Below are 17,867 nucleotides of genomic sequence, written 5' to 3' on the forward strand. Positions count from 1 at the left end.
AAAACACGAAAATACTCAGTTTACAACCCTTCCATAAAATCATGTCGCAGCCGTTACGCTATCGGGAAAGATGTGCAGCCTGTTCCACCTCACCCTATAGACCAAACATTGACGACATCCTTGGCTCTATTTTGTCACCAATTTCAACTGTCATTTGTTTTAACTTTTTCAAGATGTCAATTACCCTGGACAACAATGAGCTGTTGGAAACAGAAAGGTTAAAGATAAGTGAGTGGGCAAGTGAGGCAGTTGCAGCTCTGGTGAAACTCCTTCTTTGTGAGTCACTCAGCAACAAGAGGCGTGAAGGTGACTCAGGCGTGAAAGGTCTTCACATCGAGAACAAAAAGCAATCAAGTGCAGTTAGCACCACTTCCGGAGTGGGGGTGGGGTGAGATAATTACCTTTTGACTTCAGTTCCTCTGTTCAGAAACTGCCTTTTAAATTGAGGTGAACAGAAACTGCATTTCTAACAAGCACCATGAATTTAGCAAGATTTTTTGAGTCGCTTCTCGTCGATTCCCACGCAGGTTTCCAACTCAGTTGGTGTCGATGTGGCTCATGTCCAGGTGTGAACTTCCCTGCAGCCAATCGCACGGTTAAGGTAAAAGGCAAGGAAAGTGGCATCTCGAACTGGCCCCGAGGTCAGAGCATCCTCACAACGTGATCTGTCGTTCTCGGATTGTAATGCTACCTTTATGGGTTTTAGGGTGGAGAACATTCTTTGGGACTCTTATTCTGCAAAACAGACACAGTGACTGAAACTATGCTGCACGGTATGATGTGGAACACGGCCTGCTCAGCTTTGTGCATTTTCCCTGTAGTCTGGTGTGTTTCATGTTCCGTGTAAACGTGAAAGTTGTCCTGTCTCGAGCAATGGGTGAAATCATTTAGCAAAGTAAGAATCGAAATTGCAGTAATGTCAAGCAGTTCATGGTTATTTGACCAAATCATGAGCGAACATGCTCACGCACTCACAGATACATTTGTAGCTGAAAAGAGTCTGAGAAGATAGCCTCAGCTTACCATTGATTTTGATCCGGATTGATGGACTATCATTATTTGTTGCGAAATTGATATTGTAGCCGGCACATCCAAGCAGCAGTGCGAGTCGGAGAGGGATCATGGAAGCCATTTCACGTGACTTTCCATCTGTTGTCATGCAGGAGCTCAATTGGAAATGCAAGAAAATGGGGTTTCAGCGCAGCTGGTAGTGTGGCCGAGTGGTCTAAGGCGCTGGATTAAAACTCCAGTCTCGACAGGGGAGTGGGTTCGAATTCCACCACTGCCGTTTGTACTGATGAGCTGCAACGACGCAGCTTGTTAAAATGCTGTTTCCATTCCAGCTGTACTTCTGTTCACAAAAAAATTTGATTTGCTTCCCGAGAAATTAACTGTGTAGTGGGAAAGTGCCAAATTGTCTATGCTGTCTTGATCGTGTTTGCCTCCCGCGTGGAAAATTGCAAACAGCTCTACTGTTGCTTTATGTTCCAAGCATGTTGAGATTTTACTGGAACCGAATGGAGACTACTATTTCATCGCTGTTGTGAAACAAAGTCCTGCGGTGAGTCGATTCATCGTTACTTGGCTTTCTGGCGAATGGGAAAATCGTTCCGGTGAATTTTGATGTCATATGTTATTGAATTTCTCCAATTTCCTTCGTTTCCGTACCGGAGACACCGGAAGGAAAAGGTAATCTAATCGAGACTGTGATTGGTGAAATTCACTTTTTGTGGCCCATTCTTATTATGTTCTTTCTTTCTCTCTTTTCAGCATTGTCTGGGATATGGTGGTGCACTGAGGCTCAGGTATCATTGAAAAGTTATTTGGAATTGCCCTGTTGTTAGTTGCGAGATGACTTTACGGCTCATGGCTTCGGAGTGTCTCACATTTAGCATTCATGCTCACTGTATCTGAAAATGCATTTGGTTTGCCAGTTTCGTTTGTGTTGCGTGTCAAATGTTTTCTGTTTTGCGATTCGTTCAATACATTACGAATTAACAGGCTTTCTGAGGTAATTTCCAGCTGCAAAAACTCCTCAACTGAGAATCTGGGAAAATTTCACAGATTATGGTCAGTCGGAGCAAAAGTAAGGAAGTCCTTCGTTTCTGCAGTGTTTCACAATACTACCTTTCCAGTGAGCAATCGAACAGACTAAATGATTGTGCCACAGACTGCGACGGCCAGCTCGGCTAAAAAGTTATCCTTTTAAAGCCGGTGTAAGCAACACAACATTGTTGGGCTACACCGCGTGAAAACAGATACTTCGGTGTATCTCGTCCATGCATACCACACAGCCAAAATTAAACAACTCCCATGAAACAACGAGCATTTGGAAACAGAAAGGTGAAAGGTAGAATGGCTTCAACTTTCAGTGTCGGATATCACTGAGCTGCAGCAGGGGCGGCTGTGGGCTTGTTTCTGTAGCATAGTGATCATCACGTTCACCTTCCGCAAGATAGGTTCCCGCGGTCGAAACTGTTTTGTTCTTCATCTGCAGCCTTTTACATGGACAAGAACGGAGCTTTCTTGCTTGCTTTCCCATCTGCAAACCTGGCTTCGAATTTGCTTGAACAAATCTGCTCTGTAGTGAAATGCAATGCATTTCCATTTGATTACTGTGCAGAGCATTGTAAAGATATTCTACAAACTGCTTCTGACCATGTGCCATTCAGTTTCAGAGTGTAGTTACCGATCCTTCCCCGAACAGCAAGACCGCATTTGCATTCCTTGCTCAGGCGGCCCAGTTCAAAGACAGGGAAGAAGCTGATGCGCTGGTGTCACAGTGCACCACGGATTCCTCAATTAGTCTGTCTGTCAAATGTGCCCCCAAAGTCGTATCTGAAAGACCTCATTTGGAAGCTGTCTGTCGTTATACAATGTGCGAGAATTGGCACCAGAGGTCCTGAATCATGTTTTGGAGCAGTTCGCACGTTAGTGGCTCATTCAATCAGCAACAGCAATGAAAGAAATTGCACTCTCAGAGGAACCTCTGGACCTGTGCTTTCATAGCGTCGCTAGTATTAAGGTGCGCCCCGAGATCTAAGCCATGTTGGAACTGAAACGGAGGAATCGACAAAGAGGCTGCAGAATAACATCGCATCCTTTTGGTTTTCTTCAAATCACTGCTGAGCAGGAAAATGTAAACGGGGAGAGCGAGTGGGAAAGTGAGGCAGTTGCAGCTCTGGTGAAACTCCTTCTTTGTGAGTCACTCAGCAACAAGAGGCGTGAAGGTGACTCAGGCGTGAGAGGTCTTCACATCGAGAACAAAAAGCAATCAAGTGCAGTTAGCACCACTTCCGGAGTGGGGGTGGGGTGAGATAATTACCTTTTGACTTCAGTTCCTCTGTTCAGAAACTGCCTTTTAAATTGAGGTGAACAGAAACTGCATTTCTAATAAGCACCATGGAATTTAGCAAGATTTTTTGAGTCGCTTCTCGTCGATTCCCACGCAGGTTTCCAACTCAGTTGGTGTCGATGTGGCTCATGACCAGGTGTGAACTTCCCTGCAGCCAATCGCACGGTTAAGGTAAAAGGCAAGGAAAGTGGCATCTCGAACTGGCCCCGAGGTCAGAGAATCCACTCAATGTGATCTGTCGTTCTCGGATTGTAATGCTACCTCCGGTTTTAGGCTGGAGAACATTCTTTGGGACTCTTATCCTGCAAAACAGACACAGTGACTGAAACTATGCTGCACGGTATGATGTGGAACACGGCCTGCTCAGCTTTGTGCATTTTCCCTGTAGTCCGGTGTGTTTCATGTTCCGTGTAAACGTGAAAGTTGTCCTGTTTCGAGCAATGGGTGAAATCATTTAGCAAAGCAAGAATCGAAATTGCAGTAATGTCAAGCAGTTCATGGTTATTTGACCAAATCATAACCGACCATGTATTCTCACGCAGTCACAGATACATTTTTAGCTGAAAAGAGTCTGAGAAGATAGACTCAGCTTACCATTGATTTTTGTCTGAATTGATGGGCTTTCATTATCTGCTGCGAAATTGACATTGTAACCGGGCACATCCACGCAGCTGTGCGAGTCGGAGAGGGACCATGGAACCCTTTTGATGTGACTTCACATGTGTTGTTATTGCAGGAGCACAATTAGAAATACAAGAAAATGGGTAGGACTCATGCCTGGTAGTGTGGCCAAGCGGTCTGAGTCGCTGTTTTCCCATTCTAACCCTGAAAGGTGGGTGTCTTCAAATCCCCCTCTCTGTCATTTCAGCTGATCAACTCCACTGCTGCTCCCTTTGCTAAATGCCACTTCGATCCCCGCTGCATCTTTGTTCAAAATCAAATTGGTTAGCTTCCAGGGGAATTAGCTGTGGTGTAGAAACGTGCTGAGTCTTGCAAAGTTTCTCAGCTGTCATGACGGTGTTCACCTCACCGCGCAGAAAGCCACAATCAGCTCGACTGTTGCTTTACGTCCCCGGCAAGTTGAGTTGTTACTGGACAAGAATGGAGACTGTCATTTCATCGCTGTTGTGAAACAAACTCCTGCGGTGAGTCGATTCATCGTTATTTGGCTCTCTGATGAATTGGAAAATCATTCCAATGAATATGTTATTGAGTTTCTCCCATTTCCTTCCTGGAGACATCGGCGTGTGAAATCATAATTGATCCATTCCCTGGCGAGAGTCTGCGAACCCATTCCCACTCTGCTCCCCTAACAACAAACTGTGCATCGTTCCCCACTCTTTTCTCACATGAAAGACCTGTAGCCACATCTCGTGACTGTTCTCTGGCCGAGTTCTGTCCTCCTAGCAATGACTTGTGACTCAGTCCTCCCTATTTCCCTAGTAACGGCTGAAACCTCACCCCGACTCTGTTCTCCTCCCAACTGCCTGTGACGGCATCCCCGCTGCATATCGATCGCAACAGCCTTCCCCATACTCTACCCCTCGCAACGGCCTGTGAACCCATTCCCTTTTTGTTCCTCTCGTAATGGCCAATGAACCCATCCTCATTCTTTTCTCGCAGCAACGGCTTGGAAATCCATTTCAACTCTCTTCTACCACCAACGACGTGTGATCCCATCCGCACTGTGATGTCCATGGTCTGTGTATCCATATGCACGATTGTTCTCAGAGCCACGGTCTGTGAACCCATTCTCATCCTGCTTCCCTATCAATTTTCTGAACCCAACCCCACGTTTTTCTCCCATCAACGACCTGTAATCCGGGCATTTGCCTGTGATCCCGTTTCGTGACTGTTTTCGTAGCAATATGATCTGGTCCCAGCCCCATTTTGCTTACATCGCAACAATGTGTAACTCAATCCCCACTCTGCCTCCCCAGGAATTACCTGTGAAACATTCCCCACTCTGTTCTACGACTGATGGCCTGTTAAATCATTATGTTCCCTATCAAGAACCTGCAACCCCATTCCCAATCTGTTATCTTGGAAACAATCTGTGAACACACCACTCCATATGTTGCCCTAACAGCAACTTGTGTCTTAATCCCTGCTGTTTTCCACGAACAATTGCCTGTGATCTCTTCACGACAGAAGCAAAACCAAGCATCAGGTAATTCAGAGACATGGAGATTGGTAGGGAGAGAGAGTGCAAGATGGAGAGTGAGTGAAGGAAAACGGCGGAGGATGTGTTAGACCAGAAGCGAGAGCAAAGACAGCGAAACTCAAACCCAACTCTCAAACCCGGTCCCCTCCACATCCTTGAGAAACAGGACTGGGGTTAAAACTTCGCGAGAAGATTTGTAACTCGGGTGCTCGTTGTTGTGGTTCTGTTGGTCAGGCTGCGAATTTTTGTTGCAGACGTTTCATCCCCTGTCTATGTGACATCCTCAGTGCTTGGGAGCCTCCGGTGAAGCGCTCCTGTGATGTTTCCTCCGGAATTTATAGTGGTTTGTCTCTGCCACTTCCGGTTGTCAGTTCCAGCTGTCCTTTGCAGTGGTCGGTATATTGGATCCAGGTCGATGTGCTTATTGATTGAATCTGTGGATGAGTGCATTGCCTCTAGGAATTCCCTGGATGATCTCTGTTTGGCTTGTCCTATAATAGTAGTGTTGTCCCAGTCGAACTCATGTTGCTTGTCATCTGCGTGTGTAGCTACTCAGGATAGCTGGTCGTGTCGTTTCGTGGCTAATTGGTGTTCATAGATGCCGATCGTTATTTGTCTTCCTGTTTGTCCTATGTAGTGTTTTGTGCAGTCCTTGCAGGGGAGTTTGTACACTGTGTTGATTTTGCTCATGCTGGGTATCGGGGTCTTCGTTCTGGTGAGTCGTTGTCTGAGAGTGGCTGTGGGTTTGTGTGCTGCTATGAGTCCTCGTGGTCGCAGTAATCTGGTTGTCAGTTTTGAAACACTCTTGATGTATGGTAGTGTGGCTAGTCATTTGTGTTGTGGCATGTCCTCGTTCCGTTGCCTTTCCCTTAGGCATCTGTTGATGAAATTGCGGGGTTATCCGTTTTTGGGGAAAACATTGTATCGGTGTTATTCTTTCTGTTTTTGCAGTCCTGGTGTACTGAAGTGTGTTGTTGCCCTTTTGAAGTGTGTTTTGATGCAACTTATTTAGTGTGTGATGGGGTGGTTGCTTTCATAGTTCAGGACTTGGTCTGTGTGAGTGACTTTCCTGTATACCTTTGTGGTGAATTCTCTGTTCGGTGTTCTCTGTACCATCACGTCTAGGAATGGGAGTTGATTGTCCTTTTCTTCTTCTCTAGTGAATCGGATTCCTGTGAGGATGGCGTTGATGATCGGGTGTGTGTTCTCTATTTCTGTGTTTTCAATGATTACAAGGTGCAATCCACATATCTGACCCAGAGTTGAATTTGCGGTTAGACAGTTTGTTCTAACCTTTGCATTACCGCTTCTGCTATGAGTCCAGAGATGGTTGAGCCCATTGGTGTACCGTTCATATATTTGGTTGTTGAATATGAAGCGTGTTGTGAGGCACCGGCCTAGTAGTTTAACTATGCCATCCGTGTTGAAAGATTCAACGCCCTGTTGTCTGTTCTGTATGTCCAGCAGGTTGGCTATTGTTTCTCTGGCTAGGGTTTTGTCGATAGAAGTGAACAATGCCGTTACATCGAATGAGACCATACTTTCTTCCTTGTCTATATGGATATTTCTGATGATGTCCAAGAATTCCACCGTTGACTGTATAGAGTGTCTGGATCCGCTGATCAGGTGTTTTTATTTCTGTTGCAGTTCTTTAGCCAGTTTGTGTGATGGTGTCCCTGGTAGTGATACTTTGGGTCTGAGTGGGATGTCTGGTTTGTGCACTTTATGTAGTCCATAAAATCTGGGGGTGTTGTTGCTTTCAGGTTTCATTCATTGTAGGTCACACCTGGTTATCCCTTGACAGTTTTTCCTTTTACAGTTGATGGCTGGTTATTTTCAGTCCTTGCAGAAGGGTCACTCTTTAAAATTTTGATGTGCTGTTTCGTTGAGGTCTCTATTCAATCCCCTGTGAAAGAAGATATAAGTGACATTGTCAGCTCAGGAAAGAAATTCACGAAAGAAAGTCTGAGAACCTTAGAGGAGAACAGATTAATTGAGCAGAAGCCAAACTCAGGGAATAAGATTCCCCAGAACGTTCTGTCTCAAAGGTTGCCAGTGTTCAGGCACAACCGGAGAAGAGAGACTGACAGCCAGTGAGCACCTCGACCTTTGGGCCTCGTGGTCTAATTTATAATGTGTTGCTTGAAACAGGATAGAGAGTGGGTCCAGGTGACAAACTAACGAGTTCTCTAGCTTCCTTCCTCCACACTTCCTCGCTTCCTGGATTCAAAACCATATGCAACAAATCAGAATTTACATACTTTCCACTGTTTTGTTTCCAATTGTTTATGTCCTTTATTTTCTTTCAGTTGGAAGCTGGCCCCGGCACACACTTTATTTCTCTTCTCCGGGCTTAATGGCTCTGATATTCCATTGCTCCTGTGTTCCACCCTAACTTAGAACTTTCTTTTTTTCTTGATACAAACCACGTTTTGTTAAAGCCTGTTCAATGTCTAGCATTCCCAGATCTATTGAAACCATTTTGACGTCTCTCTCTCTCTCTCACTCTGCACCCCCTCTGCCTCCACCTACCCCCCTCGTCCTCTGAGTTTCTGATTATTTTCCAGCGTTTTCAGGTAATCAAGGTGTGGATTTAAGATCAAGTAACTCGAAATGAAATCTGCAGGTGATAACAAGCTGTGTATCTAAACTGAGGCAAAATGCAACTTGACACAACAAACATTGCAGAACACACAGTTTGGGCACTTCGTTAGCATATTAGACCATAACATATAGGAGCAGATATTAGTCCATTCAGACCATCAAGTCGTCTATACATTTCAATCTTGCATGATACGTTTCCTCACCTCATTCTCCCGCTTCTCCTCGTATCCCTTGATTCTCAAGAACCTATCTATCTATCTCAGTCTTATACATACTCATCGGCCTGGCCTCCACAGCCTTCTGTGGCAATGAATTCCATAATCTCACGACTCATTTGATGAAAACTTTTATCCTTATCTCTGTTCTATTTGGTCTTCGCTTAACTCTAAGTCTATGCCCGCAGGTCCTAGTATCTCCAACTAATGGAAACAATCTCCCAACATCCATTCTGCCCAGGACATTCAGTATTCTGCACTTTTCAGTTCGATGCCTGTTCATCTCTCCAAACTCCACCGAGAATAGAATCATATTAACCAAACAGTAAAACAGCAACTAATGAAGTTAGAAGACCCCATACAGACCACAAGCAAAACTAATACAATTTACGAAAAAACGTGCAAGAACTGTAACAAACAATATATTGGACAACAGGCACAAAACTAGCCCGACGATACATGAACACCAACTATCCACAAAACGATATGACCTTCTCACTAGTATCCTTACAGATGAGGAAGGATACCACATCGACTGGAACAACACATCCATCTTAGGACAAGACAAACAGACGTATTCGAGAATTCCAAGAAGCTTGGAATTGCAGCCAGAACACTATCAACAAACAAATCGCGTTATACCCCATCTACCACCCCCTGAGGAAAATAACAAGAAATGACATCACCACAGGAAATAACATCACCAACCCAAAGAAACCCAAACATATAAATAGAAAACAGGAATCATGTTCACTGATTCGCCTGAAGCCCACTGAAGATTTACCAACAGAGTGGTAAATTTTACTCGCCCAGTCTCGGCTCTTTTGTAAAGGAAGTTCAGAGAACATTAAACGATGCATCAAATATGTCCCATCGAACAAAACGAAACTTATCATGGTCTTCGATTAATTTACAGATTCCTTAGTTCCAGTGATTTCCTGGAAAACCATCTCATTGCAAAAATTAGAGAAGGGTATGGATCTTTTTGCCAGAAAATAATAAATCAATCGCTCATCTTTGTTTCATGCGTAAGAACATCCAGATTCTTCTGCACCACATTTTATTGCAGTTTCTCTCGATTTTAATAGTTTTCGGAATTTGACTCTTCCTACCGAATTCATGGCCTCACATACACGACAGGAAACTGCATCTGTCTTTTTTTTTCCTTACCCAGACGACCTACATACAGTATATCGCATTGCAGATTCCCCAACCTCATCAAAAGATGTCCTGCAATCTATTGTGCATCATCAGCAAAACTGGACAAATTTCACTCTGCCACTTCATCAGGTCGTTAATACAGAGAAACATCATTCAAGCCATATGCCTGACATTACTGCATTTCACGATTTACATTTTACAACTTTAAAAATTACACATGATTCGGTGGCTTGTGTTCAGTAAATAATGGACAGTCAAAGGTCATTTATTACACAACACCATGAACTCTTAACTTGTTCAACGACGTTTTATTATTTGGCTCCATATTGACTCTCTGCTAGAAATAGAAATAGAGTTCATCTATCTGCTTCCTTGAAAAAATCTTCATGTCATGTCAGCAAAAATCTCTGGCAAATTGCCAAAGTGTGATTTTCCTTTCAATGAAAGATGTTGACTGAGTTTACGATCATCTTTTCTAAGCTATCTGCTTTACTTCCGTTATAATGGTCTCCAGCATTTTCAAATTCATAGAAATGGCATTGGTGCAGATGGAAGCCATTTGGGCCATCCCGTCAGCGTCAACGTTCAATGAGATCCTGGCTGATTTGTTTAATCCTCAACTCCGAAAATGTGTTGCTGGTTAAAGCACAGCAGGTCAGGCAGCATCCAAGGAACAGGAAGTTCAACGTTTCGGGCCAGAGCCCTTCATCAGGAATGAGGAGAGTGTGCCAGGCAGGCTAAGATAAAAGGTAGGGAGGAAGGACTTGGGGGAGGGGCGATGGAGATGTGATAGGTGGAAGGAGGTCAAGGTGAGGGTGATAGGCCGGAGTGGTGTGGGGGCTGAGAGGTCAGGAAGAAGATTGCAGGTTAGGAGGGCGGTGCTGAGTTGAGGGAACCGACTGAGACAAGGTAGGGGGAGGGGAAATGAGGAAACTGGAGAAATCTGAGTTCATTCCTTGTGGTTGGAGGGTTCCCAGGCGGAAGATGAGGCGCTCTTCCTCCAATAGTCGTGTTGTTATGTTCTGCCGATGGAGGAGTCCAAGGACCTGCATGTCCTCGGTGGAGTGGGAGGGACAGTTAAAGTGTTGAGCCACGGGGCGGTTGGGTTGGTTGGTCCGGGCATCCCAGAGGTGTTCCCTGAAGCGTTCCGCAAGTAGGCGGCCCGTCTCCCCAATATAGAGGAGGCCCCATCGGGTGCAGCGGATGCAATAGATGATGTGTGTGGAGGTACAGGTGAACTTGTGGCGGATATGGAAGGGTCCCTTGGGGCCTTGGAGGGAAGTGAGGGAGGTGGTGTGGGCGCAAGTTTTGCATTTCCTGCGGTTGCAGGGGAAGGTGCTGGGAGTGGAGGTTGGGTTGGTGGGCACTTCCTCCAACATGTTATTCAACATGTTATGAGTCTTTCGAATTCTAAATACAACATCTTTTCCTCCGGAAATAAAAGCAGTTTCATTCGAAATATAGGATGACAATGATGTACTTACTGTTGGTGAAAGATGAATGATCGGTGACTACAGAGAATGGAGATGATCAGCTCTTGGTGTCTGTGCTATGGCCACAACATTTCCCGTCAAATCTGCAGTGTTTGCTGCCTCAACTCGTCATTCCCACTAAAACTGGGAGTGAAAGAGCAAGCACAACAGAAGAGAAGAAAAGAAGTTTTTGTGGGACAATGGAAAGAGGTTCCAGTTTGTATTATCAGTCAGCAAGAAACAACATTCATTGGTGGAGAAAAAAGGAGGGAATAACTCTAGGAGCATCAAATCACAAAAGGCTGAGCTCAAATCAGAAAGCTGCGGGATCAGCAATATGACATTTGAAGAAGATGAAACAATGAGCCTTTGAAAGATTGGACATCCACAACTGGCATTTGAATCCCAAGTTCTCTTGTTTACTAGAGAAGCACTTTAACAAACTGAGTCACAGTGCCTCCACTAGAAGTGCGTTTACACATCCACACTTGTAGTTCTTTAACCACTTCATCACAAAAGTTTGGAAATGTTTTTCTTTTTTGTTGAGAATTGCAATCAATGCCCGCTTTTGAACAGACATTTCACAGTTTAACATTCTCCATTGAAAATGTACAGGGAAAGTTAATGTGCACTTACATTGGTTTCAAACTGTACTGTTCACTTGTTTAAACTGATAGAATAAAGAGAATGTGTCCATCCTTTCTTGGTCCATTGACGGCGTTCACACACCCAGAGGGATCCTCACACCAAGAGGAAGAGGGTTATTGTGATGAATTGACCTGGAGTGAGTGTGAGCCAGAATCAACATTGGGCAGTGTAGGCAGACCCATTGGCATCAACACTGAGCCTAACACCACCAGCTCCAATTTAACTTCCTGCCTCATGCGTTCCAGTCATCATTGCCATGCACTTTTATTTGACTTCCTCACTCCGCTTCTTTACTTGTTCACGACCGATTGCAGGTGTCTGCTTAGAACCTGACATTTTTAGAAATATGACTCTATCAATGAGATATGATTCACTGATCATCCGAAGATACCCCGGAGAAGGAGGGAATGAGTTAGTTTCTTGAACCTTTCAACTCATGAGCATGACGAATCGTCATGCTGCTGCTAACGATGGATTGCTCGGATTTAGACCCGACAACACTGAAAAAACAGCAAGATGATTTGCACGGGATTTGCCGTGGCAGTTTCTCCGTGTATCTACTACCATACTCCTTCTAATTGGATGCAAACAATCCATACCTGCTGTAGAAGTGAAATGGAAAGGAATTACAATTAATTACTGTCTGAAACTTTGTTAAGCTGCTCTCATACCTTGGCCTGAACGTGCGCCGGTGTGTACAGCAGCAATTATCATCCTGATAAGGAATGCAGTTTCCGTGCCCTCACCCTTTCTGTAACAATAGTACCGCGTTTGCTTTCAGTGCGAAGGCAATCCGATTTGAAAACAAAGTAACATTTATTTGCTGGTGTCACATTGAACCACGGATTGTTGATGTCGCCTCTCTGTCAAATGAATCCCAAGATAGTCTCTGAAAGGCCTCATTTTGATTTTGTCTGCTGTTTTTCAACGCGAATGAACCAACATCAGAAATCCTGAATCATGCTTTGGTGCAGTTCGCATGTTAGCGACTCAGTCATTTTGCAACAGGAATGAATGGATTTGCAGTCAAACCTTCACACGTGCTCTGAAATCGAAGCCATGTTGGAACTGGAACTGAGAAAGTGATAGACATGAAATGACGTTGTATCATTTACCTCATATAAGAGCAGGAAAATGTAAACCTGGTCAGGGGAGGATGTGGGGACAGCAAAGTGAGACAAGTGTAGGTCTCGTGAAACCTCTGCTTTCTGATTCAGTCAGCAACAAGAGACATGAAGGTGCCTCAGGCTGGATAACTTTCCCATCTCGAACACCGAACAATTACGTCGAGTAAGGACCTCTTTGACACCTCATTGCTTTGTTCTGCTAATTCTATTTGGAGGTTCTTACCTCGGTTCTAGAAGTGCTTTTGTTTCACCTCCTCGTTTATTCTCCGTCCTTCATTCTCAGTTTGTTGGGAAGAACGAGGTGAGGCAGGAATCAGTGCGGATATCCCACGCTGATCATTCTCTGCTGTAACTGTTCATTAATTTTACACCAAAAGCAAAATATTATGAATTGTATTTGGAATTTAAAAGGAAACATGTCGAAGGCCTCAGGCCTAAGTGACAGATATATTATCTAGAGAATGTGAGCCCAGTTCTCCACACTCCAGTCAGCGGGAGGAGAAATTGCCTCATCAGCTGCACTTTCACACTGTCTTCTGCAGTCAGAGTTTCCAAAGAACAGAAATGGGAAATGAGGGATTTGGACAGAGACTGTGAAAGAAGGTGACAATGAACAGACATAGAAAGACAAATAGAAACTCACATTGTGGAAGACACTGAAAGGGTCAATTGTCCACTTGACATGGCTGCTAAGTGACAGAAAGGAAAAGAAAAAGGTAACCACTAAAGCATAGCTTGTCACCAGCTCATGGAAACGGAAGCAGCATTACCGTCAAATAAAACCTTTTAAATTTGTAAAAGTGACGGTTGCCAACTAATGAGAAGTTTTGATAAATATGATGATCCAACACATAATACTGAAAATTTGCCTGCATTACAATGTTGAAATACCGAACGAACCTGCTTCTGTCGATGTGAAACACTAGCTCTGCTTTGCTCCATGGATCCTGCCAGGCGCTGAGTTTCTCCAGCATTCCATGTTTTTGTGTCACATTTCCAGCATCCGCAGCTCTTTGTCTTATGTTAACCTGAATCGTGTTTTTGACAAAACATGACCACTGCTCAGCCACATCCATCATTTCCTGCTTTAGGAATGCTGCCACTACGACAAACGAGCACAGGAAAACTCCCACTCCGTGACTGGAAATCGAACTCAAGCCGGAGCGCTGGGAGCACTGAATCAGAAACAGTAGAGAACCACAGAAAACAACAGACCCTGTCGTCCCTTTCATCAATTACACTGCTGTTGTAAGGTTTGTAGCTCAGATTGAGGTTTCGAGTGTAGGTTTGTTCACTGAGATGTAGGTTTGAGATCCAGACGTTTCATTACCTGGCTAGGTAACATCATCAGTGGCGACCTCGCAGTGAAGCGAAGCTGTTGTCTCCAGCTTTCTATTCATATGTTTGTGCTGGATGGAGTTCCTGGGCTTTGTAGTGATGTCATTTCCTTTTCGTTTTCCGAGTGGTTGACAGATGGTATCTAGATCTACGTGTTTGTTTATGGCTTTGTGTTTGGAGTACCAGGCCTCTAGGAATTCTCTGGCATATCTTCGCTTAGCCTGTACCAGGATAGATGTGTTGTCCCAGGCGAAATGTTTTTCTTTCATCCGTTTGTAGGGCTACGATGGAGAGAGGGTTGTGTCTTTTTGTGGATAGCTGGTGTTCGTGTATCCTGGTGGCTAACCTTCTTCCTGTTTGTCCTACGTTGTCTTTGTGGCAGTCCTTGCATGGAATTTTGTAGATGATGCTGGTTTTATCCATGAGTTGTATTTGGTCTTTTAAGTTTGTTCGTTTTTATTTGAGAGTGTTGGTGGGTTTGTTTGCTACTAGGATTCCGAGGGGTCTTAAGTCTGGCTGTCATTTCTGAAACTTCTTTGATGGATGGTAAGGTGGTTAGTGTTTCTGGCTGTGTTTGGTCTGATTGCCGTGGTTTGTTCTCGAGGAATCTGCGGACTGTACTTTTTGAGTGTCTGTTCTTCTTGAATACGTTGCATAGGTGGTTCTCCTCTGTTTTCCGAAGTTCGCCTGCGCTGCAGTGTATGGTGGCTCGTTGGAATAGTGTTATGACAAGCTTCGTTTGTGTGTGTTGGGATGGTTGATGGTGCAGTTAAGTATTTGGTCAGTGTTTGTCGTTTTTCTGTATCCACAAGTTTGTAGTTCTCCGTTGTACATTCTTTCGACTGTGACGTCAGTTGCTGTCGGTTTCTTCCTCCCGGCACTCCATCCACAACGCCATAAACAAATACATATATCTAGATATCATCTATCAACCTCTCAGAAAATGAAAAGGAAATGACATCACCACAAACCTCACGAACCCCATCCAGGAGAAATGTATAAATAGAAAGCAAGGAGACAACAGTTTCGCTGCACTTAGAGGTTCCACTGATGATGTTACCTAGCCATGTAATGATACGTCTGGATCTCAAACTTTCAGCTCAGTGAGCAAACCTACACTGCTTTTGACATTTCAGTTCTGATCATTTTCGCTGCAGATCAGTTTCTCCCTGTCCTACATTATTTGTGACAACGTGACAATTGTCCATTCAGCCCTGTATGCTGCTTTGTTCATACTTATCCATGGATTCTAGTCCCCGTTTCCATTTGATCCATAATTTTGCGTGTTCTGATGTCTCCAGGTCAAGTGTAAATGGGATTATCCCTGTGATCTTAAATGACACAACAAATGGAGAGAGGTTTGACATGGTCTCACTGTGTTGAAATACCCTTGATGAATCGATCCACTTTTTCACCCACAGAGGGAGTCACACAGGCACAATCCCAACAGGGGCTGAGGTTTGAGAAGATTTGTAGCACCGGTTGAGTTTCTGGAAGTAGGCAAACCTACTTCCTGCGGGGAAGATGTCTTCAGGTTCTACCAGTTCCTTGTGTTTCACGTCCGTGAGTTTCTCGGAAAAAGGCAGCTTTAGGTGGAATTCCAGACACTTTTCCAGGCAATGTGAACTGTTGAAGTGAACATGGACAGTGCAGTTAAATAGTCACACACGGTACTCATGTGTAACTTGCAAATTCCAAAAAACCCACAAACCCAAACCCAATTTGATAGGACAGCAGCCGGCAAAAACAAATCATCAGGCTAAACAATTGACAGATGACACACTTCCATGTCGCGTCTCTTTCTAGTTTTGTCCCGTCGCACGTGCATCTCCCTCTGAGTGCCAGGCTGCGAGGACAAAGATCTGTTTTACAAAAACGCAGGGAGTATGTGAAGGAAGGACCAGGGTTATATAACACGTTGGTTATTGAGAAGCGAGGGAATTGCACTCAGCTGGTCTATGATCAGGATTTTATCTTCCTGATTCCCCAAGGGACTAATTCAAGGAATGTGCACTGTATACCCAGTCCGAACGTTCCAAAGGATATCCTGTCTGACAGAAAGATCAGGGGAGAGTCGAATCCACTCTTTCATGGCTCAGGTATATTTTGCAGACGTTGTCCTTGCACTTCAGCATAGGAGCTCACCGCAGGTTCACAGATTTCTCCAGCACAGAGAATGTCTTTAGGCCTATTTGCGCACTGTTCTCGACTCATTTACCAACACATGGCTCATTAGTCTTATGAAGATATCGGTGCACCTTTCAGAGACTTAATAGTAGCAGAACTACCGGACACAGAACGAAGTGTTCTCAAAACGCCACAACGTAACACTGGTTTGAAGAACTCAATTATATCATTGCCTGGAAATGAAAAACAAATTTGCATTCGGCCAACCAGTTTAAAATATACCCTGAAAAAAAAATAATTCCAAACAAGTTTTGTTTGATTTTATTGACAATGTTAAAAGCCAATGAAACAATCAGATGCTCTTGGATATAAGACCGGAAAAATTGAACAGTTCAGAAGAGAACTGTTAAGATCCAGCATTTAGCAGACTGCTGAGAAATATCTCTTAAAAGTAACTTTTGGTTCAGTAATTGGTGACGCAAAAATTACAAACAAAGAGAAGAAGACATTGGAAGCTCTGAAGACAAGCACCGACTGCTGCTAGTTTTTTAAGATGAGAAGTGTTGTTTGTCAATCTTAGTGGGGAATGTATCGGACTCGTATTATCGAAGGGAAGTTAAAAGATAGCTTAGAGAAAGAAATTGTCAATAGTGTTTCGTTAAATATTCTCTGTTATATTTTCAGACATGACGTTGTGAATTTTTACTTTTAGTAGCCCTCAGCCATTCGAAATTGTAGATTCCTGCAAGGGACAATTATTTTCTGTGTTTAAAATCTGATTGAAGATTTGTAGCTCGGGTATCCGTTGTTTTGGTTCTGCTCACCGAGCTGGAAGTTTTTGCTGCAAACGTTTCGTTCCCTGGCGAGGGAACATCATCAGTGCTGTTGGAGCCTCGTGTGAAGCGCTGCTTTGATGTTTCTTCCGGTATTTTCTGTGTTGCTGGTTTAAAATTTCACAGGAGTGTTTACCTTGTGTCCTAACAATCTTGGAGATCGTCCTGGATTTGAACCTGTTTGGACAACTTTGAATAGATTTCGGGAAACGAAAATTCCCAGCAAATTGAAACACTTCCAGGTTAGTATACTAGATCTTTAAATAAAACGCAAGTGAGACAAAGTGATCATTTTTGGAGACTTGTGGTTGATTAAATATAAGAGAGAGAAATGTCTTAACATTGTAACAGACGTTCTGAGATTTGAAGATGATTCTCAAATTTGCCAAGAAAGTTTAGAATGAAAGAAAATGCCATACTTTTAGTATTAGCAAATAAGTTAGATTTGGGATTAACCAAGGACAAAATATATGGTTGAAGGAGTTACACAAACACTAAGCTGCGACGGAAAAACAACTTAGTGCAGTTGAGGTAGAAAAAATTAAATTAGTCTCGAGGAAAATGGAGTGAGAAGATAAACAAAGTGAGAGAGAGGAAAGCGAGAGGGAGAGAGAAAGAAAGGGGGAGAAGAATGAGAAAAGTGAGAGAAGAGAAGGAGAGAGAGACAGAGAAACAGAGAGAAAGGAGATAGAGAGGGAGGAAAAAGAGAGAGAAGTTCCTTGGATGAGCAAAGGGAGATAAGAAAGGAACAGAGAAGAGAGAGAAGGAGAGAGAAAACTTGAACTTGAGACGTTGCGATTTTGTCAGCAAAGTCAAGTTAACA

At 43.8% G+C, this 17,867-nt stretch overlaps 1 non-coding gene across 1 annotated transcript; it reads left to right on the forward strand.

Annotated features, from left to right (window-relative positions):
* Positions 1-1,206: 1,206 nt before the first annotated feature.
* Positions 1,207-1,288, forward strand: trnaf-aaa (transfer RNA phenylalanine (anticodon AAA)). The gene has a single exon. It is a non-coding gene; the product is annotated as a tRNA-Phe (tRNA).
* Positions 1,289-17,867: the final 16,579 nt, after the last annotated feature.

The sequence above is a fragment of the Hemiscyllium ocellatum genome, unplaced genomic scaffold (assembly GCF_020745735.1).
Source record: "Hemiscyllium ocellatum isolate sHemOce1 unplaced genomic scaffold, sHemOce1.pat.X.cur. scaffold_826_pat_ctg1, whole genome shotgun sequence".
Taxonomy (NCBI): Eukaryota; Metazoa; Chordata; class Chondrichthyes; order Orectolobiformes; family Hemiscylliidae; genus Hemiscyllium; species Hemiscyllium ocellatum.